Source organism: Trichosurus vulpecula, chromosome 2 (assembly GCF_011100635.1).
Source record: "Trichosurus vulpecula isolate mTriVul1 chromosome 2, mTriVul1.pri, whole genome shotgun sequence".
In the NCBI taxonomy this organism is placed as follows: domain Eukaryota; kingdom Metazoa; phylum Chordata; class Mammalia; order Diprotodontia; family Phalangeridae; genus Trichosurus; species Trichosurus vulpecula.
Genome location: NC_050574.1, coordinates 411588488 through 411615537, shown reverse-complemented (window position 1 = coordinate 411615537; position 27050 = coordinate 411588488). Strand labels below are relative to the sequence as shown.

At 38.0% G+C, this 27050-nt stretch overlaps 1 protein-coding gene across 1 annotated transcript in view; it reads right to left on the bottom strand.

Annotated features, from left to right (window-relative positions):
- TBL1X (transducin beta like 1 X-linked) overlaps positions 1-22139 on the bottom strand; it is a 377352-nt gene extending 355213 nt beyond the window's left edge. The window contains exon 1 of the mRNA XM_036744222.1: positions 21528-22139. The gene's annotated coding sequence lies outside the window, so the exon portion shown is untranslated. The remainder of the gene's footprint in view (positions 1-21527) is intronic.
- Between the last annotated feature and the right edge of the window lie 4911 nt (positions 22140-27050).

Here is a 27050-nt window from a genome sequence, read left to right as displayed (position 1 = left end):
CTAATTGGGCTCCCAGAATCCTTTCTCACCCTTCCCTAACCCACCCTCCACACAACTGAGAAATCAACATTCCAAAAGCAAGCTTCGGCACTCAACTCAAATCTCATGCCCTTTCACATGAACTGTTAAGGAAACCAAGTCTCCCTTAACCTATCCCTGTACAATTGATTTTTGGAACCTAAATGCCAAACTTTACATTTATTTTGTAAACTTAATCTTTGTTAAGGTTTATCATTCTAACCTGTTCATACCTTCCATTCCGTCTTCCCTAACTTTATGACCATCTACCTTCCTTCTACAGCTCCATCAAATTTACAGATCCAAGTGTTGAACAGGGCAAGGCCTGGTAAAAGACAACTAAACGAGCGGAACCAAAGAAAAGCTAACAGAGCTTCAGAGCAAGGTGAGCTTTCTTTTACTTTGCATACCTATCTGTGTTTATGAACCTATTTGAACCAAAACACCAAGTGCTTACCTTTATTATGTTCTCTCTAGCCTCCCAAGATAGACTGCAAGTGAAGACCGGAATCCTATCTTCCTCACTAATTTGCCCTAATTGAGGGAAGAAGGCATATCTAAACTTCCAATCCCAGTTTTACCAATACATATATTGTCTTTGTAACCCTCTAGGCAGGTCGCTTAATTTTTCTGGGCCTCAGTTTTTGCATCTGGACTGGTTGATCCCTAAGATTCCTTACAGCTATAAAATTCTATGATCTTGCGGATATAAGTAACCACAGATTTCTGCAGAAACCAAGAGTAGGAAGAAACCTTTCCCTTCAACAAATTTAAAAGGTTATATTTAAAGTTTGCAAACAAGAAAAAAAAAGGCACCACACAAACAAGCAACCCTCTAGAATACACCTATACACTACTAGAGTTTGACTCAGTTATCCCAAAATTTCAAGGACATCTAAGTTCAAATCTGCGGAACTGCTTAAAGCAAAGATGATAAGGTGACACAAGAATTGATTATGACTGATTTATGGCACCTATATAGTCCCATATATCTAAAATTTATCTGACCTCTAAAATATGTAACATCTCACAGAAGGAAAGTATAGTAGAGGCAATAATTCATCTACAAGCTCCATGTTTCTTTTGAGATCATGGTGTTCCATGCAACATAGCTGATAGTAATTTTTTTTTTAAATACTGAGTAAATGTTTTAATGTTAGGTAAATGAGGGAGAGAGCCTGTGAAGGGAACTCCCAAAAAATCAACTCCCACTAGCAAATGCAAATTAATAATTATTCTACAACTTAAAAGTTTTAGAGAGGTGCCTGGAGTATTGTGACTAAGTGACTCCCCCAGTACCACATACCCAGTATTTGTCGATAGAGTGGGAGCTGGGATGTCAGTGATGCAGATTGAATACTAAAAGGTCAAGGAGGATGAGGACTGAAAAAAGAAGCATTAATAATTAAAATATCATTGGGAACCTTTGAAAGAGTAGCTTGAGGAGAGTAGTGAAGCCAGATTACAAAAGACTGAGGAGTTAGTGGATAGTAAAGGAGAAAGGAAGATAGATAGATACATAGACAGATAAGACAGATAGACAGACAGATAAATAGATGGATGGATGGATAGATAGATGATAGATACATAGATAGATGGACGGACGGACAGATGGATAGACAGGTGGACGGATGGATGGACAGATAGATGATAGATAAATGGATGGATGGATGGATGGATGGATGGATGGATGGATAGATAGCTCAATCAACAGCATGAGAGTTTAACCCCTGCAGAACTGAATAGATCTGGAATTATACTACTTGAAATTAAAGTAAAACAGCATAATGAAGAATGTGCCCCAAGAGCTAGTTTTTATTTTACATTTTATTTGCAATTAAGTTCTATTATAACTGCCAAGTTAGGAATATGATGCACAAATTTATTGTAAAAATCCATAAAAATGTTTTTCTTAAAAGATGATGTGCTTTTCTGGCTATTTATTTATAATGGTTCTGCGATGATAACTAATTTTGATTATATAATCTTCCCAATAAGATGCCACTGACTTCTCTAGACATTTTTTTATATACGAAGGTCCACATAATACTTTAAGTATTATGCTTTCTTTATGGTTTTGACAATAGTTTGCTGTTCTGTATCCTTCCTTCCACTGTTTTTTCTTTAAGAACAATACAATTGATTTCGTATTAACTTTACCCAAGTGTTGAATACTTGAAGTAACCAAGAATCCTGCTATGCACATTTTTGCTCTGAATTTTTCTTCAAGCATTTGTAGAATATCAGAGCTGTAAAGGGAACTTATAATTTGCAGATATAACTGAGGCCAAGAGAGGTCAGCTAGTTAGTAGCAGAGCCAAGAAAGAGCCCCCAGTTTTCCTGTCTCCAATACGTATGTAAGTACATCCATGTCGTCATACAGAGAAAATTAATAATAGCAGCAACAACAACAAATTTCTTTAGTTATTTTAAGGTTTAAAAGGCCCTTTGCCCACAGGCATACCGATATACTACTGGGGAAATAGAAGCCATTCTAGAAAGCTGTCTGGAATTATGCTTAAAAAAATGACCAAAAAGTTCAGATTCTTTGCCTCAGAGATCCCCCTTCTAAGGCATATAGCTCAAGGAGATCAAAGACAAAACGAAAGGTTCTACATAAACCAAATATTTATAGCACCATTTCCTGTAGCAGAAAGAATTAGAAGTTAAGACACTCGATAATGAGGGAACGGTGAAACAAATTTTGGAATAAAGGTGTAAGTGAATATTGTTGCCCCATAAAAATGATTATGAAAAATAAATGGAAAACATTAGAAGGTTTATATAAATCGACAACGAGCAAAGTATGCAGAATCACAAGATAAGAGGAAAGAATAAAAGAAAATGGAATTCTTGGCCCTGGAGAAGAAATTTTGTGGAGGTGGGGGGAATATGGATATAGAGCATCTCCTACACTGTTAAACTTTGTTGATGTGTTGGTTAATTTTGCTAGACTCCTTTTTTTTCTACCACCTAAGGAAGGAAGGGGGAAGGATAAACTTGGGAAGGAAAGGAATATAAAAACCAAAGATGTCAATAAAAATGAAAAATAAAATAAAAAAGCGTTTTCACTTTCTCTATCTATCCTCACAGATAACGATGATGATGATAATTACAACTAACAGGCACTGCGCTAAGTGCTTTACAATTATCATTTCATCTGATCCTCTCAACAACCCTGGAAGATAGGTGCCGTTATATCCCCCTTTTACAGATGAGAAAACTGAATCAAACAGAGGTTAAGTGATCTGCTCAGGATCACACGACTAGGAAGTGTCTGAAGGCAGATTTGGAATTCTGGTCTTCTTGATTCCAGGCCAGCTACCTGGCTGCTCCACACAGATAAATAAAATAAAAAGATATTTTCTTTTGTTGCATGTGGGAACCAACTATTTTATGCATATGTGTACATGCATGTACGGGGTGTTCCTAAAGTCTGGACATGTAGGCAATTGACGGCAATGCGGAGTTATCGCATTGATTTCGTGTGAATCTTGCAAAGAGCATCAACCTGTGCTTCACAAGTGATGCAAATCATATTGAAGATGTTATTTGTTAATATTCCAATTAAATAAAAATTTCACTCATTTCATTTCTTTAAAATATGCATTTATTTCTGTTAATATTCCAATTAAATAAAAATTTCATTCATTTCATTTCTTTAAAATATGCATTTTTGCCTATGTATCCAGACTTTGCGTGTATATGTACGTATGTATGCAATGTTACAGCTTACCTGACTTTTCAATCAGTAAGCGTTTAAATGATTCCTATGTATCAGTCATTTTGCTGAGGTCTATGGGATAGAGAGAAAGGCAAAAACAGTCCCTGCCCTCAAGGAGTTTAGATTCAAATGGGAAAGACAAGACGTATTTAAACAGGTACATACCAAGACACACACAAAATAGAAAGAAGGTAGGCTTATAAGAGGAAGACTGTACTAGTAGCTGGCATTGGGCCGAATCTCATAGAAGCCAAGGATTATAATAGGTAAAGAAGTGGGGGACGGGGGGATGACTTAGTGGGCAGGGGGGAGAACCGCTCAAAGGCATGGAGACAGGAGATACGGTGTAGACTCAGAAGAAGAACAAAAATAATACATATAATAATAAAAATCTGAATCATAGAGTGAATAGAAGGGAGTCAAATGTGTAAAGACTGGAAAGGTCAGAAGGGGTCAGGTAAGCCAAGACCTTTACATGCCAAGAACAAGAACTATATTTGATCTGGAAGTAATAGGGCATGACTGTAGACTTCAGAGTGGGGAGGAGGGAAGGGTGACTTGGTCAGACCCGCACTTTAGGAAAATCATTTTGGTAGCTGCATGGAGGATAGACTGGAGGGGGGAGAGATCTGAGGCAAGGAGACTAATTAGAAGGCTACTACAAGAGTCCACGTGAGAGGTGATGAGGATCAGAACTACGGCAGTAGCTGTATGGGTGGTAAGGCCAATGGAATAAACAGGACACTGAAACTGATCGTACTTCAGAATTCTCTGAGTCTCTCTTAAAAAAAATTCCATAGGAATAATCCAGCAAGAACTAAACCACTTGATTCATTCCACATTTTTGAAGCATCTTTAAAATTGGGAGAGTCTAACGTAGAGTCCTTCGTATACAATCTGCTTATGCCTAAATAGCGTAGCAAAGTGGAATAAAATATATTTACAAATATATTCCATGTGCATATTCACCAATTTTAATAATGTATGTGTGGGATTTTAAAAAGTATTGAGCTCTGTGGAGACAAAAAGACAAAAGGTGTAAAAGTTTGAGTTGAAGAAAGCCCCTTATATCCATTGCTTTCTTTCTTTTAAAGAGATGCCTTCTGGATATTACTATAAAAGAAGCATGAGGAAAAGAATAAAGTTCAAGATAAATATCTCAGTTTACTAAAGTCTAAATGGATATATAAATCCTGACAAGTGTTAATGATATTTTGGCATAATGTGTCATGTCAATATATAGAAATGTACAAGTATTATTCCCTTTAGACTCTTTAATGTGATACACAAGTATCTCTGCATAATTTTAGATACATGCAGCTGCAGCGCAACTTTACTAGTCACAAAGGAAGAAACAGATCCTAATACCAAATAATTCCACTCCCCAAAATAGAGGCAGACATTTCTAACCCTTTAAATAAAAAAACAAACATCGTCTGAAAATTCCCCCTGAGAGGCTTGTGGTTGACAACTTTACCTTGAGCAAATTTAAAGCCAAGAATCTAAGTTTGGAAGGTAATTCCTTCCTGTTCTTCTTCCTCCAGCATGCATGTGGGCTGAATCATGAATGGTACTTTTACAATTATTCTCTACGTGGTAACCCCAGGAAATAACAGAATTAATTACAAATGTGGTTCTCTCCATAAGATTATATGAAGTGACACCAATAATCTATCAAATATAACCTGGATTCAACTCAACAAGTATTTTGGGTGGCTACTCAATAAATTGTGTCACCACTGAGAGGAGCAGAAACTGCTGGGATATAAAAAAGGGGGGATGGGAAATAATCCCTGTCCTCAAGAAGCTTATATTCTATTAGGAAAAACAATATAACACAAATTAAATGCAAAAAAAAAAATCAAAGTAAGCAAATTAATTTTGTCAAAAGGAAAGAGAGCATTAACAATCGCGAGGATCATGAAAAGGCTTCTATAAAGAGGTCAAAAAAGTACTGGGAGAAAACCAGAAAGGCTGGATTTTAGCTTTAACAAGATTTATCAATAGTAGATTTCATCACTTTCTCAAATGAAATGATGTATGTGAAAGTTACTTTGTAAACTAATTCAATTGAGTAAGTATTTAGTAAACCTATTATTTTTGAGGCTAAGTGACCGGAATACAACAACAAATATAAAACATGTGCCCCCTGCTTAGAGAAGTTTACATTCTATTGAATTATAAGACACTAGGTAGATATACCACGTCATTATCCTAGCTCATCTCTTTGGATCCTCAGAACAACCCTGCATAGTAGGTGCTATTATTACACAAATGAAGGAACTGAGGCTGGAAGGTTAAGCAACTTGACCACTGGTTCACACAACTATAAGCTATATCTGAAGTAGTATTCAAACTCAGTGTTGTTTTTAGAATCAAATGAAATAATATACGTAAAGTGCTCTGAAAGTCTTAGTGTGCTAAATAGATGCTATTAACTAGTTATCATAACTCAGCCTATACCCCCCAAAATTTTTAAATGATTTAATCTCATACCAAACTAAAATTCTCAAACAAAAAACACTATAAACAACCAAAAATATTAGTTGAGTGGTACACAAGAAATCCCAAACAAAGGTGGTAAAGGATAAATAGCATTAAATTATAGGAGACAGATGCTTTCAAGGCACACCCATCTCTCTTCCAAAAAAATACTACTAACTGTCTAATTTGTAAAAGTTACATAGGACAGCAGTTTCTGCAAAGCAGAGGAGGAAAGTAGGTGGAACCTCCCACCAAACTGGTGTAGAATTGCACTTTTTTTCCATCTCCTTAATGAAATGAGTAGAAGTCAAGTGTAAAGATCCCCTAAGGATACCACAACCCTTTTAGCTTTGTCCATTGAAGGTCACTCCTTTCACTCTAACCACCTCCACCCCAAGGAAAGGGCCAGGAGAAATGGGCTTATTCCTTCTTTTCTCACTGCCAATTTCAAAATAGTATTTGCCAGCTGTGGCTGAAGTTTCCTCTTTTGAAGTCCAAGAAATTTGTATACAATCCTCTCTCCCCATCCTTGCCCTGTCGTCATCTAGTGACCCCTGAGGGCTTCTCTCAACATCCTCCAAGACTTCAGTTCCTAGCTCACAAGTGTTCTCTCCACATCCTCTGCCATCATTCTCAAGCCTTTAATATTCATGTTGATGACCACTCTAACAACCTGACCACAAAATTCTCAAAACTGTCCAACTCTAATGACCTCCTTTCCCAACCTTTAGCCAGCCACTAGCCAACATGAATTATAATATAAAACTTTAGACCGTCTGACAATCTCTCTGAACTGTACCACCAGTCAACCTCTTCCATGTCTCACAACCACATAAAATCTACTTTCACCCTTACAGTGACCTCCATCCAGTCCGTCCTTCCACCCACTCCTATTCTTCCAGTTCGTCTCTACCACTTTGGCTTTACTTTCTTCTAGAATTAGCAACTCTTAATACTTCACCAGATAAGGCATATACCCTAAGAAGGTCAAAGTCCTAAATGCATTTAAATATTTACAGCAGCAACTTTTATAATAGCAAAGGATTGGAAACAAAGTAGATGCCCATCAATTGATGAATGGCTAAGCAAACTGCGATACACAAATGAAATGGAATATTACTGTGCAGTAACAAACAATGAACATAACGAAAGCAAGAGAAACATGGAAAGACATAGGCATTTGTGCAAAATGAGATAAGTAGAATTAGGAAAAATACCAACAATGAGTATGATACAAATGGAAGTAACAGCAACAAAACAATTAAAACTGAATACTTCTAGATCATCAAAACGAGGTGTTGTCTCTAGGAAGAGATACAACCAGCTTCTACCCTGATCCTTCCAATGCATTCCCTGACCCCCCATCTCCTTTGCAGAGCTGGAGCACCATGGGCATGGAACACCTGCATGTAACAGCAGCCTTGTTCACTGTCCATTAGTTTTGTTTATTTCTTTTCTACTTTTTATTCTGTTACAAAGCATGGTTTTCTAGGAGGGAGAGAGAGAGAAGAATATATCGGGAAATGTACATGATATAAAAACAAAAGCTATCAATCAAAATGGTTTTTTTGTTCATTTCACTAGCTACTATCTTAGAATCCTTTTGCCCCCAATCTTCCACTATTCTCAACATATTTATGAATCTTCATCCTTCAGTAATCCCTACTATCTAATTTCTAGCACAATTAAGTGGTGTAATAAATAGATCACTGGATTGAGAGTCTGGAAGACTGGAATTCAAACCCTGCCTCTGAGGCACTTAACTAGTTCTAAGATCCTAGATCCTTTCCCCTTCCGTAAAATGCAGCTATTAATAACAGCTCTTATTCATAGGGAGATCAAATAAGACAACATATAAAATGTGGTACAACCCTTAATGCATTATATTATTGCTAACAAGATTAAGCTGATTAATTTACTCTAAATTAGTGGCACAGAATCTCGGCTGGGCCTTCACCTTGAAAATCCTACTCTGGTTTTGTCTTCCACCTTAATTCCTTATTTTAATTGTTTGAAATGCATTTTCTCTCCTCTCAGTCCAACTGCACACCCCTCCCCCTCACACTCAAAGCAGATAACCTATGTGCCTACTTCTCCTACAAGGCTGACCTAGCATACACTCCCTCTTTTCTTGGCTTTGATGGTCTTTCTCTGACTCTTCCAACCACCCATTCTCCTTACTGTTGTTCCTTTCCCCTTAACAAGGGTGTTCCTCGAATGTCCATCCTTGGCCTTCTTCCCTTATAGCTCTATGTTCTCTTCCTTGACAATCATACCAGGTTGCCCCTATATACTGATGACACCCAAATCTTTATTTACATTTATTTACATTCCTGAATGAACTCTTTTCAGACCTCCTTTATCATACCTCCCAACTGCCTGCACGTTTTCTGCCTACTGGTACTTATAACTCAACAAGTCCAAAACAAAAATTATTATTCATAGGATCATAGATTTAGGGCTGCACAAGAGGCTTAAGAGATCATCTACTTCGCCCTCTATCTCTGCTCCACTCGGAGTTTTAAAGAGGACAAAACACATCAAGAGACAGTAATTTGCTCCAAGTTATACAGGCATGGTAAGCAGCAGGCCAGGATTTAAACCAACGCCCTCTGACCTATCCAGGACTCTTTCTACCATAACATGCATTCAGCAAACACATATTATCTTTCCCCATTCTTCCCTTTACCATGAATGTTTCTACCAGCGGCTGCACCATTCACCTAACTTCCCATGTTTGAAACCTTATCTTTGGTGCTTCCTTCTCCTTTGCTTCTCAAATCCAAGCTGTCATCAAATGCTGACGTTCCACATTCCCAACATCATTTCTACCCATGCCCTCATCTTTGCTCCCATTCCCACCATCCCAGTACAGGCCTTCATGACCACCCACTTGGAATACTGCAAAAGCCTCAGTATTACTCACTGCCTCTGCTCCTACTATTACTCCCTGGTCTATGAAGGCCCTCCTCCCCCACTCGATCGGCTGAATTCCTGCTCATCTTTTAAAGCCCAGCTCAAAAGCTACTTCCTCTTTGATGAAACCTTAGCTGATTCCTACAGACCTAACTCTGTTTTATAACAAGCTAATGTATTTGTCTAATACACAATGCTTAATAAGCATTTGTTGAATGTTGATTTCTAAAAGAAACGTTCCCCACACCTTAACTCCTAAGTTGTATTAGTGACCAAACGTTCACCAGAGTACAAGGTATGTAAACCTCAGGAGTTCTTCATAATGTTTATGTCTTAGATCACTTTGAAAGTCTGGCAAGGTCTATGAACCCCTTCTCTAAATCATGTTTTTAAATGCATAAAATAAAATACAAAAGGAACTAAAATGCACAGAGCACTGGCCCTACAGCCAGGAAGACCCAAGTTCAAATACAGATTCAAACACCTACTAGCTACGTGATCCTGGGCAAGGCACTTTACCTTTGTTTGCTTCAGTATTCTCACCTGTAAAATGTAGATAATTACAACACCTATCTCTCAGAGTTGGTATGCATATAAAATAAAGAATATTTGTAAAAATGTTTTGCAAACCTTAAAGCATTGTACGAATGCTGGTTATCATTATCATTATTAATCCAGATAATTTTTTTAAATTTTTAATTTTTTAATTAATTAAATTAAATTAATTTAATTTTTTAAAAAATTTTAAACTCTTTTTTAAAAAGGTTAAGAACTTTAGCTCTAGCTGCTGACAGGTAAAATGCTGCATATGCTATCAGACAAAAGTTACTCTACGGACTGGTTTTCTAAACTGTCATATGGAAAAGACATTGTAGGGAATGGATTATAGTGGGAAATGACAGTGATATTAAAAAAAGAAGAGTTTTAATACCTTAAAAAACCTAAAACTACTTAGAAATTTATATATGTTATCTTTAAAAATATACCAATGACATGAAAATAATAGCTAACATTTACATAGTACTCATGTACCATCTCATTTGACCCTCACAACATCTCTCACAGTCATATTGATAGTATCATCCCCATTTTGCAAGGGTAACAAAGGCAGGAAGATCACATGGCTAGTACATACCTAAGGCAAGATTCAAACTTAGGTTTTCCTAACTCTAAGTCCAGAACTCTATCAATAGCATGAAATATCTAACTTTACTCCAGAATTTTCCCATTCACCAAATAATAGCTACGAGCCTACCTTACAAATTCAATCTGAATTGTGCTGTGACTCAAAGCCCTAGGCTTTGAGTCAAAAGGCCAGTCTTACGGTCCTGGCACTGCCAATTAGTAGCTATGTGACCACAGACAAATTAGTTAACCTGAGACTCAGTTTCCTCCTCTGTAAAATGAGAGTTTGACTCTAAAGTCCCTTCCAGCTCCAATATTTTATGATTCTAGTACAAGAAACTGAAATTTTTTGAAAAAGTTTTCATAAACCAACAGGCCTACCAAAATTCCATCTGGTCTACAAAATATGCATTGGGTACTGCTGCGATTTGGAATCAGACCTACACACAGATCCTGGCTTTGAATCTTTATTCAGTTTGACCTTGGTGGAAATCACTTCACCCATAAGGTTCAGCTTCCTCAGTAAAATGAAAAGGTTGGAATTATGACCTCTATGGTTCCTTACATCTCTAAATACCCACTGAGCCACAAGGCTAAAAGACACAAACATCTCTTTAGAGAAAGAATACTCCACCTGTAGACTGGAATCTATGAGTAGTCTTTGAAAGCCTATGTAGTTTATCTCCAAGCAAGAAGCAAATACCAGGTCACTCTCAGCGGGAGGCTTTTTCTGGAATTTTCCCCTCTCCCACACCACCGGGGAAACTTTACTTTCTGCCCTTCTGTGGTGATCTCCAGAGATTTCTCAAAATAAAAGCAACGTCTCTTCAAAAAAAAAAAAAAAAACAACAGAGAACTCTTAGTCTATGGAAAACATAGCTCCAATGGGTAAGTGGTCACTAAAATGGATGGACATGAACATGAGTTTTCAAAAGAAGAATAGGAAGCTATCAAAGACCATATGAAAAAAAAAACTCTCCAAATCACTAATGATAAGGGAAGAGCAAATTAAAACAATTCTGAAATGAGTAACAAAAATAAAAAATGTTGGAGAGGATGTGGGAAGGTAGGCACACTACTCTGCTGATAGGAGAACTCTGAATTGGTCCAACCTAACCAGTAAAGAATACAATTGGGAATTATACTTTTTAAAAATCACTCTGTAACTATGAGTGACCCAGAAATCCAGCTACTAAACACATATCCCAAGGGGATTAATAACAGAAAGGTGCACTAGTTCTCCTCTCTCCCTCTGTGTGTGTGTCTGTGCGTGTGTATGTACACACGCACAGACACACACACACATTATATATATATATACACATACATACATACACTATATATGTACATATATTCCTATATACACACACATACACCTATATATCAAAATAATTATAGCAGTTTTTTTTGTAATAGCCAACAGAAGTAAAGTAGGTATAGATTAAGAGGGAAATAGCTTGCAGCATATGAACATAATGAAATATTACTGAGCCATAAGAAATGACCAATAGAAGACGCTAAGATAAATTTGAGAAGACCTGAATGAACTCGTGCCAAGAAAGCAGAATAGAGAGAACAAGTCACATAATGACCACAACAACAAATACAAACACAACCCTGAAAAACGTCAGGATTCTGAACGACAAGGGGCTGAAGGTGTATGCCTCCTGCCTGTGCGGAAAGAAGGTGGTGGATGACAGGGCAGGATGAGGCATATTTTCAGACTTGACCAGCATGTTGATTTGTCTTGCTTATTTGTTACAAAGGAGGATTCTAAGGTAGGATGGGGTGGTCACTGGGAAGTGAGAGTGACGTCTCAAAAAAGAGCACCACCAAAATGTTTTTATGAAAAGAAAAGAAAAAGAAAAATACAATCAAGGGTTTCTCTTCGGAATCTGATGAAAATCAAACCAAAAGAGGAAAAACCCAAAAAGGTCCAAAACTACTTTACCATCCGAGCCTCAGTTTCTTCCACCTGTAAAATGGGAGTGACAGTGACCGTACAGACCCTACCTCAAGAGGCTGTTACAAACAAGTGATATATCCTTTTCACTTATGTTGTTTCTCCTAGGAAGGCTTTTTAGAATACGTGCCACATACAAATCCCTGGAAATGTTCTAAACTGGCATAAAATCAGCGGTGTGTTTTACAAATACAGGTGTAAGAATTTTTAAAAGCCAAATTACGATTTAGACAAAATAGTATCCTTTTATTGATTTCCACTGTCATAAAATGACAATCATGGTCTCAAAGAACAAAATTGAGACTGTTTGAGTTTTATTATATGACAGAACCTGCAATACTGCTGTATTACAGTTTGGGATTAAATTGTAACTGATAACAGGTCACCGCAAGCATAATGAACCTAACTATATAGAAATGCATTTTCTCCTTCCCCAATTTTCCTGAATAAAAAATAAATCTTTAAAGCAATGGATTTTTGTCAGATGAAAAGAGAAACTGCAAATTACATTTATATTTGTAAAACACACCACTGTGTGACCTGAACAACAGACTTAGACTTATAGTGTCTCAGTTTCTCAACAGTAAAGTAAAAACCATAATAATAATGATAAGTGAGAGGACTGTAATGGACATGGCTGAAACCTAAAATTGCTTCCAAATTACCCTGAAATACAAATGTAAAATAATAGCTAATATTTCTTAACTTTTTTCAAGCTCTTAGAAATACTTCTTACAAGGTTTCTTTGTGCTGGCAGTACTTGCTTACAGGGAATTAATAAAATGTTATACTGCTGTCATATGCAATAAAGCCCTATTTATCCACAATCCAATTGGAAAGCTCAAAAGAACTAGAATGTTTTCAATATTATACAGTATCTTATGTTCATTTTAATAATTAAAGATCATAGGATCCTACATTTCTGAATCATCAAAAGTTTAAGCTATATTTAGTATAATTTTACTGCAAAACAATTTTCATTTGTTGAGAACATTAAATATAGCACCTAAAATGCTCTGTTCCAAACATAATAAATAAACAGCCACTTACTGTTTTTCTAGAAAATATGATTTCACTTCCTAAGTAAAAATGTATGATCACTAAATTGAAATTACAATGCAAAGCAAGATGTAGGCTGGAATATTCAACATAAGCAAGAATTCATTTGGCATCACTATTTAAACAACCTGTTATAATAAAAATCAATGTGAAATTTGAAGTTGATTTTATCCCTGACTATAAGTTGAGGGGTAGAGGGTAGAGTATGGAGAATAATTCAGGCAGCTCTTGGAAAAGACAAACACCTTATGACTGCAATGGATTCTTAATCTGGGATCCATAAACATTTTTAAATTTTTTGGATAATTGTATTTCTACATAATTGGTTTCCTTTGTAATCCTACCTATTTTTTATGCATTTAAAAATTTTCGGGCAACTAGGTGGCACAGTGAGCATAGTACCAGGTCTGAAATCAGGAAGACTAATAATCTCCCTGAGTTCAAATCTGGCCTCAGCTACTTACTAGCTGTGTGACCCTGGGCACTTAATCCTATTTGCCTCAGTTTCATCCTCATCTGTAAAATGAGCTGGAGAAGGAAATGGCAAACTACTTCAGTGTTTTTGCTAAGAAAACCACAAAGAGTTGGACACAACTGAAAACAACTGAGCGACAACAAAAACGTTGTGAGAAGGTATCCACAGGCCCGCTATACCAAACCTCCAAAGGGGTCTGTGACAAGGTTCCAAACCCCTGGCAGTAATAGTTCCCAGGTGCTTAATACAACTGGTATTAAGCTAGATCACTCACCTCCTTTTTGGTTTCACGGAGTAAATTCAGCCTGCCTTGGGAAACTATATTTCTGAGTAGATGAGTTAAGTCTTACTCCAATGTCTTATGGAAAAAAAGTGGAACTGGATTTCCTAGAGCTACAAGCAGGAGGGTACCCACTCTAGCAAGTTCTATCAACCTAAAAGGGCTTCAAGTATGAGCCTAGAGATTTACCATACATCTTCTGTAGGCCAAAGACCCGCTTACCTAAGTAGAGAGAAAGACGGACAGACTCATCACCAGGTTGGCTACAGGGTGACATTAAATTCATCTACAAAGTTAGGGACTGTCAATGGTATAGGAAGTACCCACAAAAATGCCATTGGAGCTCTTTAAAGAATTTAAGCATATGATTAGCTCCAGGGTCAGATGGAGTCAATACGCATCAGAATTCTATCAAAATAAGTTGTCCTTAAGACAACTGAAATATATCCCAAAAGTCTCATAAGGAAAAGGGGGATTTAAGAATTTGGTGTGTCTAATCACCACTGGAGAAAAACATTTCCCTCATTTTTCTATTTGTAATAAAGTATACAAATAAAACCAAGGGCCAGCTCTGGTCTATATTTAAGCCTAAATTTCGGGATTCCAGTTCCACAGAAAGTAAAGGGATGAGACCTGAAACAGCATTCGAAGATGGTTCCAGCCTGAAAAATCGTAACATTAATGGCTTTCCCTATTTCCTTGGCCTTAACGAACATCCAATTTAGCCAGGCAGTCTGGAAATATAGTGAGTACAAACATGGATGCCATCACATTCCAAACTTAACCAAGAAGTCCACTGGGTACATGCCAGGGAATTTGAATTTTGGATCGTCTGAATAAACAGAAAGGTAACAACCCAATGTTTCTGGCCGTTTCTCAAAATTAAGAAATACCAAAGTAACCCAATATTGACCCAATGTAATGGTCTATGATTATTCCACTGAAGCCCAGAGGACAATGTGCCAAAAAAACAAATTAAATGCCTAATTAGGATCACAGATTTAGAAGAGATTTCAGAGGCCATCAAGTCCAACCCCTTGACTTTTACAGCAACTGAGGCTAAGCGATGTTAAGTGATTTTCCCACAGCCCCACAGATAAAGCGTCTGACACAGGATCTGAATTCAGGTCTTCCTCACCCCATACCTTGGGCTCAATTCACTGTACCAACCAGCTACCTACGTGTAGGTGTTCTAGAAAGTTTGCTTTGAATTTCTGGATTGTTACACCAAAGCAAAGTAGCTCCTTTCCTTTCTACCCAATTCTTAACCATTCTTTACAGACCAACTAAAAACCCTTGACAAGCCCATAGTGGTCTCTTCCTCTTCCATATTCCATTAGCATTTATTGTCTGTGCCAGCCAACTGGCACTTATCATATAATACCTTACATTACTAATTATCACTTTATGGGCTTATGCCTTGTAGGGCCCTTGTCTAATACATTCTGTACCCCCGCAGTGCCAATTATGGCTGTTGATAGCTTGCTGGTTGTATATACCTCTCAATTCCAAAGCAAAATGTTAAAAGTACCATCATGATAATTCCTGCTCTTCAATCAGGAATCTCTATACTCCATTTTTTAAGTATTACCCCATACTACAGATTTCTATTTTTAAGTTCTTCATACTTTTTAACTCACTTTCCATAAGAAATATGATTTTAAAAAACATGCAAAACTTCTTAAAAAATAAAAATATTTTCCTCCATTTTAATATTTTAAATGTCTTCCAACTAATTTCTGAATATTCTTCCCACATTTGGAGTAGATTCCCAATGAGTATTTTGATGATGACAAGGCATTAGCATAACCATTTTTAAATCAAGTTCAATGACACACTGCTAAAGGAGTAATGTTGGAAGTGAATTCCTTATTAAGGTTACATCTTTCCCCTGAGATTTTGAAACTCTTTCTCTCAGACCATGTGTTCCCTTTCCAAACATGTTGACTTTTAAATTCCCTTCCCACATTCAGTTTTGATTTTTGTTTTAGCCAGTGTGGTCAACTGGGCCATTGGGTAGAGACTTATAAACAGTGCCAGGGGGAAGGGGAAGAAGAGAAGCTAAGGGAAAAAAATATAATGTCCATATTCTGGCTGTAAAGAGGTCAGCTATTTCCTTCACACTAAAAATAGTCATGTTAAAAAATGTTTATCTTTCCAACTTTAAAAAAAAGCATAGTTTACAAAATTATTTTCATCTTGCTTCCTGATTAAAACTTTTTTTTTAAAATGTACTTGGTGGTGAAAGATAAACAGCCTACTGTCCACATTGTACATTTAGTTTTCAAAAGAGGGGAAAAGGGCAAATCCAAGATAATCAAAAACCACAACAGAGATGTTCCTTCCTGACATTGCACAGAATCATTTATTATCACTCAACACCAGGCTTCAACACCACACACATGTGTGTAGAAACCCATCTACAGCATGAATCTTACCACCAGTTAACAACACAGAAAGTAGGGCAGCCTAGAATCTGAAGTTTAATTGTTTTCCTTCCAAGTAGGAAATAGGGGTAGCATCTTCATTTATGACCTGAAGATCTCTGTGTTGGTTAAGGCCTGAGAATACTTCTCAAAGCAACAGTGATCCATCCTCTTTCTCCCTAGAGAAGGGAATTCCTGGCCTTTAACAGTTTTCTGGCTACTTTCTGCCAAAGGTTAACAGAGAGAATACTGGACCCTTGGAGTGGGCACATACATATGTGAGCTAAAGTATGGATTTATCTTCTCCCATCATCATTTAAAGAATAAATTTATACCATATAATTATTTTTAAAAGTCATAAAGCTATTCAAAAGACCCAGCAATGAAGTGTTTATAGTAGTAAAATTTCAAAAAAAATTTTTATCCTGAGAGCTCTTTTATTTTTGTGATGATCCCAGTTTGTTGGCTGTACTATGAATCAATTGCCTTTTTTTTTTTAACAAGGAAAGGTTCTGACATTAACAACAACAAAAATTATAGTAAATCTTAGCCCTTTGGAAGAATTCCACTGGACCAAAGATGGGGAGAGAACCGTGCATTAAAATCTATGCCAAATATGTCTGTACCCAAGTCAAAAAAAGTTTTATCTAAGTCATATATATATATACATATGTGTATATATATGACTTTATGTATATGTATACACACACATACCAGCTCAATCCAGAAAAAAAATGGGAGGAAAACATATGTATATGTATACACACACATACACTTACATATACACACCAGCTCTCAGTAATCCAGGAAAAAAAATGGGAGAAAAACTTTTGACATCCCTCATCCAGAATAATGAAAATTGAACCAAAACAGTTGACTTTAGATAGTAGTTAATATTTTTCCAGTCATTTTCACATATTTTGAAAAGGCTGAACAAGGATTATTAGCCCCATTTTGCAGATTAGCAAACTGAGATATACACTATTCAAATTACCTGTTTAAAGTTACACGGTTAGTAGTATGAACATGACCAAACCTTTGGTCTCCAAGTTCAATTCTAGCTCCAACGCTCTCTGTACTACTCTCCCAAGGCCTTCAAAACACCAAAAATGATTTACAAATGGCCAAGTGGATACCCGTTAACATACAGAACTAAAATCAATGTTTATATTTCTGGTTGAACTGCTTACATAGAGAAATGGAGAAATACCCATGTAACTTATTTCAAAATCTGTACAGGATAGGGAACACCACACGCAAAATGGAATGACTGCATTATAATAACTCTGCAACTAGATAGATAGCCAGCTGTATGACCTTGAGTAAACTGTATAACCCTTCCCCCAGTCTTAGTTTCCACAGATGTAAAATGGACATACTATCACTCTGTGAGGAAAACACAGTAAACCATAAAGCACAATGAATGGCAGCCAAATGAGACCAACCGTAACTCACCTATACAGCATTTTACAGTTTATGAGCCACTTTCTTCACCAATGATGAGGAAAACACTCATGAGGAAGAGGTCCACCAACACGCAAAGGGGACTCTAGGTTCTCAAAGATTACGCGGGCAGAGAACAAGCTGTGGTAGTGTGCGTGTATCCATATTTTCTACTATGGATGGAAAGTCTAAGATGGATGACCTTGACTTAGCAGCAAAATGTAAGTGCCTACCATATTCTAAGTGTGGAAGACACAATGTGACAAAGATGAAATGGTCATGTACAAGACGATACATACAGACCAAGTAGAGACATAATGACATATCCAAAATAAATAAAAGGAAATTTACAAGAGAACATTACAAAAATACTATGATTTCAGAAATGCTTTTAAATAAATTCTATTTTATTAATCAGAATGTTACCTATACATATATATGAAAAATAGCAATGCCTGTCTGTGTAAGATATAGCTAGAAAAGATATGTTTGATTATTTTATGTACTAAGTCAAGGAGTATATTTCGTTGGTTTATAATAAACGACAACAAGCACGTAGATTTCTTTACTCCTCATAATAACTCCAAGCCTAGGCAGCCCTTTGCCTACAAGCTGGGAACTTCTGGCTTCCAGGAAACCCTAGCAATGGGCAAAAGTTCTGTTGGCTAGGGATGCGGTTAGCTAAGTCTGAAGAGGCTGGTCCCCAGAGCCAGTAATTTATAAAACTACCTACACCAAGGTGAGGAGGGTTTGCAGTAAGTGTATCCACACTGCAATCACCACAAATCAAACAGTAATCTCATGAAACAGTTAGGACAATTATAGCTTATTCCCACTTTGAGGATGGTTCGGAGATATGACTGACTTGTCACACAGCTAAGAAGTGGCCAATTTTGTATTGGAGCCCCAGTGTTCTGACTCTAGGTCCAATATCCTTTCCCACTCTGTGTGTGGAAAAATAAGTGTTTTGGGGGTTCTCATAGAGTTCTGATGGAAGGGACTGTGATGAGGTGGGAGCCACCACTGATAGACTCCAAGCTAAGGAGTTAAAACTAACCAGGCAGCTTTCTTGGTGACTTAATAAACTGTAAACTAGAAGAGTTCAAAAGAAGTTCTAAGTAGTGGAAGTTACTTTGAGAGACAGAGGACCAACAAATGAAATTACCCACTGTAGACTTGCTCTGGCCTTTACAGGGAGGTGCTAAGAATTAAGGACGGGCCAAGAGGTGTGTAAAACTGCAAGAAGAACAAAAGTATTAAGGCTTGTCTCTTACAGAAGATCCCTGAGGGCAAGAACAGCCCTTCAGGAAGCTTAGTAAAGTGCTCAGAATAAGCTTACTGAATGGTCTTCACTTGTTGACTAGTTTAATTCACAAATGTTCATGAAGTTTAGGATGACAACCCCCCCTCCCCCGACCCAATTTGCTGCCCCCTGGACTGAAAGAATCAAGTTTCCTCCTACCTAGATCATAATTACTTTCATCAACTGACAAAAATATTTAAACAATGTTATGGAAATATTTCAAATCCTTTTCCTTCCCCAGATGATCTTTCAAAATGAGTTCATACTCTACTCGATTTGGGGAAATTTCTTCCTATTTGAACCTTTCGGGCAACACAGGGCAATTCTAGCAACACCCCTGAGGCCTAAATACACATGGGACCACCGAACAGCGTGATAAACGTACCACTTTTTTCCCCACAGGTGTGTGAAGTTTAAAAGTGTGTGCAAGTTAAGTTATCAGATGCAAAGAAAGGATCATTAATAGAGTCAGACTATAAAGAAGCGCCTTTCTTTCCATGATTATCCTACATTTGTTACCCAGTTGCAAGTTTCCCCTGAAACACGCATTCTATGTATAAAATCAGGTATCTCCAAATAATGAACATATTAAAGTCTTAATTGTCTCACGCTATATTTACTGTATGTACTACCTCACAATCTGTTCTAAGATCGTTGCACAGTCTTTTTGGTAAAAAATGTTCAAGGGCCATTGCCTTTTTTTGAACATAAGTACACATGGCCTGAGCAGAAAGGTTTCTCTTTCCCTCCCCCTCCCGGTCTGTCGCTGTGCCCCTCCCCCTTTCAGGTTAAAAGTGAGTTCTAGTGCCTGCCAGGAAAAGAAAAATATCACGTAATAAAGAAGGGGGGAAAACTTTGTAGAAATGAGAAATACTTTACAGATGCATCAGAGTTTGTCTTTTTCCCCCCTTAAACTGCGTTACTGACTTGAAATTAAATACCTAGAAATCTAACTTTGAATATTTTAACAGCCATAATGCCTTTGAGAGTACAAGAACACAAAATTAATAAACAGGTCCAGGGGTTGGCAGCCTCCTCTAACAGTGCCCCCAATTACATGTGAAATCAAACCCTATCAAGCCAAATATCAACACAAATGCTCAGATGAAAACAGTACAAAAGTAGCAAAGTGGAAAAAAATAGCCCAAAGTTGCTGGGACTAAGGTGCTCTCACGGGCTTTCCTAACAGAAGCCTCTCTCTAGCAAGTACACCGTTTCGGAAGGGGGTGGCAATTTCTTTGGCGGGGCACAGAATCCGGATGATCAAGCGAGGCATCTTTTCACATTAACAACGTAAGCAACAGGTCTGCAATTTTGTTTTCTTGCAAAGTGGGCAACCTCCTGCACACGCTTTAATAAAAGCCACCCTCAATCTATTTCATAACATTGAACACTGTTCGCACTAGTTTGCTGAAGGGGGAGGGGAGGAGAGTGGCTTTCAAGTTACTTGACAAGTATGGCAAATTGTGCTTCAAAAAAACACACAGACATGCACACCCACTAACTTATTTAACTATTTGGAGTTCAACTTTGATCAATTTTCTCGAGTGTAATTCCAATCCTTGCTGTATCTAATACTGTAGATGAATGGGATTCCCCTCCCCCACCCCTGAGCTGGTGGAAATTCCACACCATCTGCAATGTGAATACCTTACATTTAGCAGTTTTCCCAATTAAAAAATACAGCCTCTAAAAGCCAAGTGATTATTCCAAAAACTCTCCTCCAAACTTATTGATCTTTCTTCTCCAGCCCAAAACAAAAGAAGGGGGGGGGGACACAAAAAAAAACCCAAACAAACCCACAAGCCTAAGGAGCACTTCAGGAGACACCACATTTTGTTATTGTTCAAGCCTTAAAATATTCACCACGGTCTCCAAACCTAACCCAACAATCACAAAATAATCACAATTATAAGCCTTTCCTTTAAGAAAGCCAGCCACTTTGTCCAGATGATTTAAGACAACAAAACCACATAACACACACTATAGACACTCAATAGCAAAATGTGGGGAATCCTAAGAGAAACATAGCCATAAATCCAAAGTGGGGGGGGGGGGAAGGTGTTTGCAAAATAAATAAATAATAACAGCCACCACCAAAAAAAAGGAACCCAGGGAAGTTTGTTTGCAAGGGGGGAGGGGGGGTGTTATGGCAAGCAGGGGCCAGTTGATCAGAAAATTGCAATACACACACATATACACACACTCCACCTCCCTTCCCCCCCTTCTCTCTCTCTCTCTCTCTCTCTCAATCTCTTCCCCCCCACCCCCAAAAGGTCTAAATGATGAATAATCAGCCCTCCAAACTCACCTCACTCCAAGTGTATTAAAGGCAATGCTTTTCACTCCTGGAAGCAGCGGGGGAAAAGCCTCAACTTCTGTTGGAAACACACAAGACTTTTCTTTCACTTGCTGTACATGGTGTAACTCTTCTTTTTTTCCAAGGTCCCAGCAAGCGTTAAAGGAGACTGTAAATCCCAACTCTCCCCCCTCCTCCTCCTCCTCCCCCCTCTGCACACACCGAAATGCAAAGGAAGTCCCAGAGAGTGGGAAGAGGAAAATGGAAAGTTTTTTTTTTTTTTGGTTTGGGTTTTTTTTTTTTTTGGGTGCGGAATGGCGGTCAGGAGGTGCTGCTGCTTGGCTGCTTGCGGCTCACTAATTCATTAGCAGAGTTAGTGTTTGATGTGTGTGTGTGTGTGTGTGTGTGTGTGTGTACACACGAGGTGAGGGGTGGGGGTGGGGTAAGAGGGAGAGAGACCGAGAGGAGTGAGAGGGTGAGGGTGGAGAGGGAGACAGAAACAGAAGCAGCTACCCCTCGGAAAGAGAAAAGAGACGAGAGATCCACACTGAGACTGAGACAGAGACAGTCAGCGAGTGACCTCCTAGGGGGAAAAAAAATCCAGCACGCTGACCTGAACTAGGCAAAGAAGGGGTGGGGTGGGGAACCACCTTTTTTTCCCCCTATTGCACGCACACATACACACACACACACACACACACACACACACACACACACACACACACTTACACACCCTCTCCAAAATACAACCCCTCCCCCTCTCCTGCAAAAAAAGAAAAAGAAACTTAAGCCACAACTAGACCAGAGCCCAGCCAACCACCACAACCCCACGGGGGGGTGGGGGGGAAGCCAAAAAATAATAATTTTTAATTCCCCAACTGTCCTAACGTAACCAGCATTTAGGTTGTTCCCTTCTAAAATTCGGCTGCTCAAAAACACCTACCCCTCCCCCCTCTTTTAAAAAAAAATATATATATATGAGCTTTGTTGTATGCAGTTTTGCAAAATAAGCCCGAGTGGATGAGCAACGGTGTGTACATATGTGGATGAAATCTACATACATGCATGTGGCAGTAAGCTTAGGGACCCCAAGATTTTGTTGTTTGTTCCTAGGGTGTAAAGGCGTTCCAGACAGGAAGATTTGTTTGCATTATCTTACCGGGTTTCAACATTTGCAAAGTATTTTTATTTCTCATGGTTTACTTTACACAGATCTAACTCTACAATCCTATAGAGATCTCTCCCTCCTCCATGCATGGGGCAATCGCCTAGCCCTTGTGAGTTTAATCCAATTAAACAAATACTCCAAAACACATTTGGTTTTGTTTTTGGGGTTTTTTTTGCCTGGTTCCTATATTTTAAATAAGGTGGTGGTGGTCTAATTGTGTTTAGAGTTTTTTTGGGGGGTGGGGTGGGGGGAAGGGAGATGGTATTATGGTAAACCTTGTAATAAGTGGCTAGTACTGTACTTAGGAATCCACAATATAACCTCATTTGATCTATTTGTAAGAAAAGAAAAAAATCGTTACTTTTAAGGGGCAGGTCACTTATCAAAAATGTAAACATGAACAATTCAGATGCTATATTATTATTATTATTATTATAAATCACGAAGGATGTAAAACCATTGTTTCTACACCATCATGAGCGCGCATCAAAAAGATAGACTTACACAGTCTCCATAATTGTGAATCAGCAGAATGGATTTTTATTATGTATCAGTTGCAATTCAAGACCCCCAAAAGGTTTTGTTGACGTTCTTTTGCCTTGAACCTGCCCTTCTGTCCTTATTTGTCCCCTGGATTTGTACAGATTGATACTGAGGTATTACGTTCAATCGAAAAAAGAAGGGTGCGATACAAAACCGATGCAAGTAAATGATGCAACATTGCCCTGGTTACATGTGCTTCCCTTCCCCCAATCTCTTACTGGTGGGAGTGCTGTGTTTTTTCCGCCTGTAGGGTCACATTGTGGTTGATTGATTCTCCTTTCGCCTTGCTCAGTCATTCAGATTTGGAAAGTAAATAACAAGTTGACATCATTACAGCTCTCTGCATTACTGTGACACATTCCTCTGGTACCACACACTCTCTATTAGCTGCGCAGCCAAACAAACCCTCCCTCCTCAAGCCCGGGAGCCCAGGATTTTGTTAGTTGCTTTGTCAGAGAGCTGAACTTGGTAAATAACTTACCTTTCTGTTTCAACTACTTAGCTGGTGCCAATACTTAAATTATGAAAAATCTGTAGAAATGCTAATATGAACCAAGCTTTCTGGCTGCCTGTGTAGGATTTGCAGCCAGTTTACATCAACAATACCAAGTTAATTAATAGAATTCAGCATTCATCCTGGATTTTTACTAATGCCTTATGATAATTACTTGCATTTTGGGGGGAAATGAATTTCTTTCATTTGGAGTTAACCATTTATCTCATAGACATAGATTCATAGGACGGAGTCTAAGAGAATACTGAAAGGTCATCTGTCTTTCTCATGGTAGAATTACACTTGAAACAGACCTGTAAGTAAGAATCTAGCACCTAGGGCAAATTCAGTGGAAGAGAGGGTGGGAAATAAACTTCTGGACAAAAGACCCTTGAGGTGGAGTGAATCACAGGACACTCACCCATGCAGGAGCAGACCAAGAGTCCAGGCTTCCTCTTTCCCCAGGTGAGAAGATGTCATAATCATCCCACGTGAAAGACAGTAGATATCCCCCAGGCAGTTGGTTCAATTGACTCATTCAAGAATCCATCCAAGTATATGATTGCTGACCTACTCCTACTCCCCTAGTACAAAGAAGGGAGGGGAAGATAAGGCAGGTGTACTTAAAGAGTACCAACAGTTGACCATGGCCCCTTTGCTCATGTGAGTGCTATTAACCCTCCCAAAATATATCCAGTTATCCATTTATAAATTTTCCACAGGAAGACATTTCTAGAATGTTCCTTCATAATGAAGTTAGGCATAGTCTAACCTGAATCCATCCTGCTGGAATGTTAGCCTATTTCCTTTCATCCAATTCCAGGTAGGAAACTAGATTACTGTTGCATTAATCTACTTTGCTGATTCTTCATTAATAGTCTATTAATAGAGGAAAGGTCAGGTCTCAGGCAAAGGGAAAGGAAAAGACAAAAGAAGACAACGAAATAAAAAAGCATACCCGATCGAATTCGGGTCAGGAGGCATGGGTTCTAGTCCTGATTCTGCCACTAAATAAGAATTACTCATAACTTATATGGTGCTTTACAATTCACAAGTTGTTCCCCATATATTATTTCTTCTCCATCCCTGTGAAGTAGGCAAGGAAAGGATGGTTATTCCCATTTTACAGAGAAGTAAACTGAAACTAAAATTAGTTGGTCATGTTTACACAACTGCCAAGAAGACTTATGTTCAGATAGGAGAGACAGTTAGAAAAAAAAGGGGGGGGGCATAAAACAGAGTAGGATAAGTCACTGTCGTCAATAACCACTCAAAAGCACACATTCTCTCTGGGCTGCTTTCCCCTTTTCTCCGTTAAAAGAACACAAGAATCCACCAGCAGCAAATACATTCAATATTCCCCCACAAACATTCCCATAAAAAATCAAACAAAAAGGGAATAGGAAGGAACATATATTAAATTTCTCATTAGACTTACTTACAGTCTGGTTTTCATTAGCTCTAGGGCCCAATTCTCACTAGGCCCATCCTGAACTCTTTAAAACTCTTGACATATTGGTCAGTATTTTCTTTTTTCTTTTTCTTTTTTTTTTCCAAGGCTGGCCTGATAGAAAAAGCATTGTAATGAGCTGTTCTTTGCAGCTTTGCCATTGACCACTGAGATCCTTGGTTTCCTTTACTGTTAAGTTGAAGAAATAATGCGTGCTTTCAGGTCCCTCTTTCCCATTCCATTTTACTGATTAGATGGATTTTAAGGGACCTTGTAACTTTGTGGAGAAGTAGGGAAAGGACTGTGCCTAATCAAGTTGTAATTTAAAGGTTGGAATATATAATCTCCAAGGTCTTTTCCCACTCAAAAATTCTTCTGGTTATATGATTCTAATATGATTGCTTTTCCTGCATAAAATGAAAAGTGCCAGACAGTATACAGAGATCAGTCTTGCTGGTAAATAAAAAAAAAAGTCATCTCAGACATACTCTGTAACGCTATTGCTCTAAAAAACCAACTATAAGTAAACAAGTTAAAGAAAATGTTTTTACTCCTTGACCAGCATAAAATCCTTATCACCACTGGTCAGTTGTTCTTACCTGATTTCAGGGCTAAGCTAGCAGCAAAGAGATGGGAATGAGTGAACACTTTATGCAGCAGCCCCTGGGCTATGTAAGGGTTAAGTCAGAATATGTTCTTGCTTTCCTAAGGTAATAATAACCCAATTAGTGGAGGGATGGTGGTTGCATTGATTTTTACTTGATGTTGTTTATAAACAATTTTTTGCCCATAATAAGTACCCAAGACTCACCCATGTAATCAATACAAGAAACCCATGATCTCCAAACCATATTTATAATCCTGGTTCTCTATTCTAGCATTTTATTTCCTCTTACAATTTACTTACAATATTCTAGCTTCTGGGTCCCTCTTACAATTTTAATTTATGGTACCTAATTATACCTAGGCAACTCAGTGGTCCAGTGGTTAGAAGGCTGGACCTGCAAGTCAAGAAGATCTAAGTTCAAATCTTGATTCCTATGTATTAGCTGTGTGACCTTGGGTAAATCACTTAACTTTCATTTGCCTCTGCTTTCTCACCTGTAAAATGGATATGATAAAAGCACCGACCTCCAAGGATTATTGTGAGGATGAGATGAAATAATATTTATAAAGAGTTTTTCAAACTTTAAAATGTTACATAAATGCTAGGAATTATTGTTATAAGAATTTCCAATGAAGAAATTGAAAAGAAAGGAATTGGGGTTATCTATATGCAAAAAGAATAAGCATGGGAATGCCTTTGGGAAAGTCATGAAGTAGTTCAGAAAAGAAAATTCTATTATATTTCATATGAATTGGGCATATTTTCCACTTTTTTTTCTCTAATACATACTCTTTAAAAATTAAGTAGGCCTGATAAAGTCCTGGATTTGGAGTTAGAATGCCTAAGCGTCAGCACCATGTTATAGTAATGGGAATGGGAAGATCTTTTCCATCCATTAATAGGCCTATTGAGCCAGAGTCACATGGAAGCCTGAGTCACATGAGCCTGGGTCACATGGAGCCTGTGGTGGGAGGAGCTTGCTGAAGGGTAGAGCAGGAAGGGGTGGAGCAGGAAGTGACACAGAGCAGTCAGAGCTGGGAGAGAGAGAGCAGGCAGAGCAGCTAGTGAGTGAGAAAGGGAGTGATTTTGCCTAAGGGAGCTTATTTGTGGGGAGACCTGATAGAGGGAAGGCTCGGGGATGGTGGTGCGCCCTCTACTGGTGATATATATATAGACTTCTTTATTACTGTGATGGATTTGGCTTTCTGGTGTTTGAATAAATGTCTTGGTTTCATCTTCAATGAAGAGAGTCTGTTATATCTTGCGATTCAAAC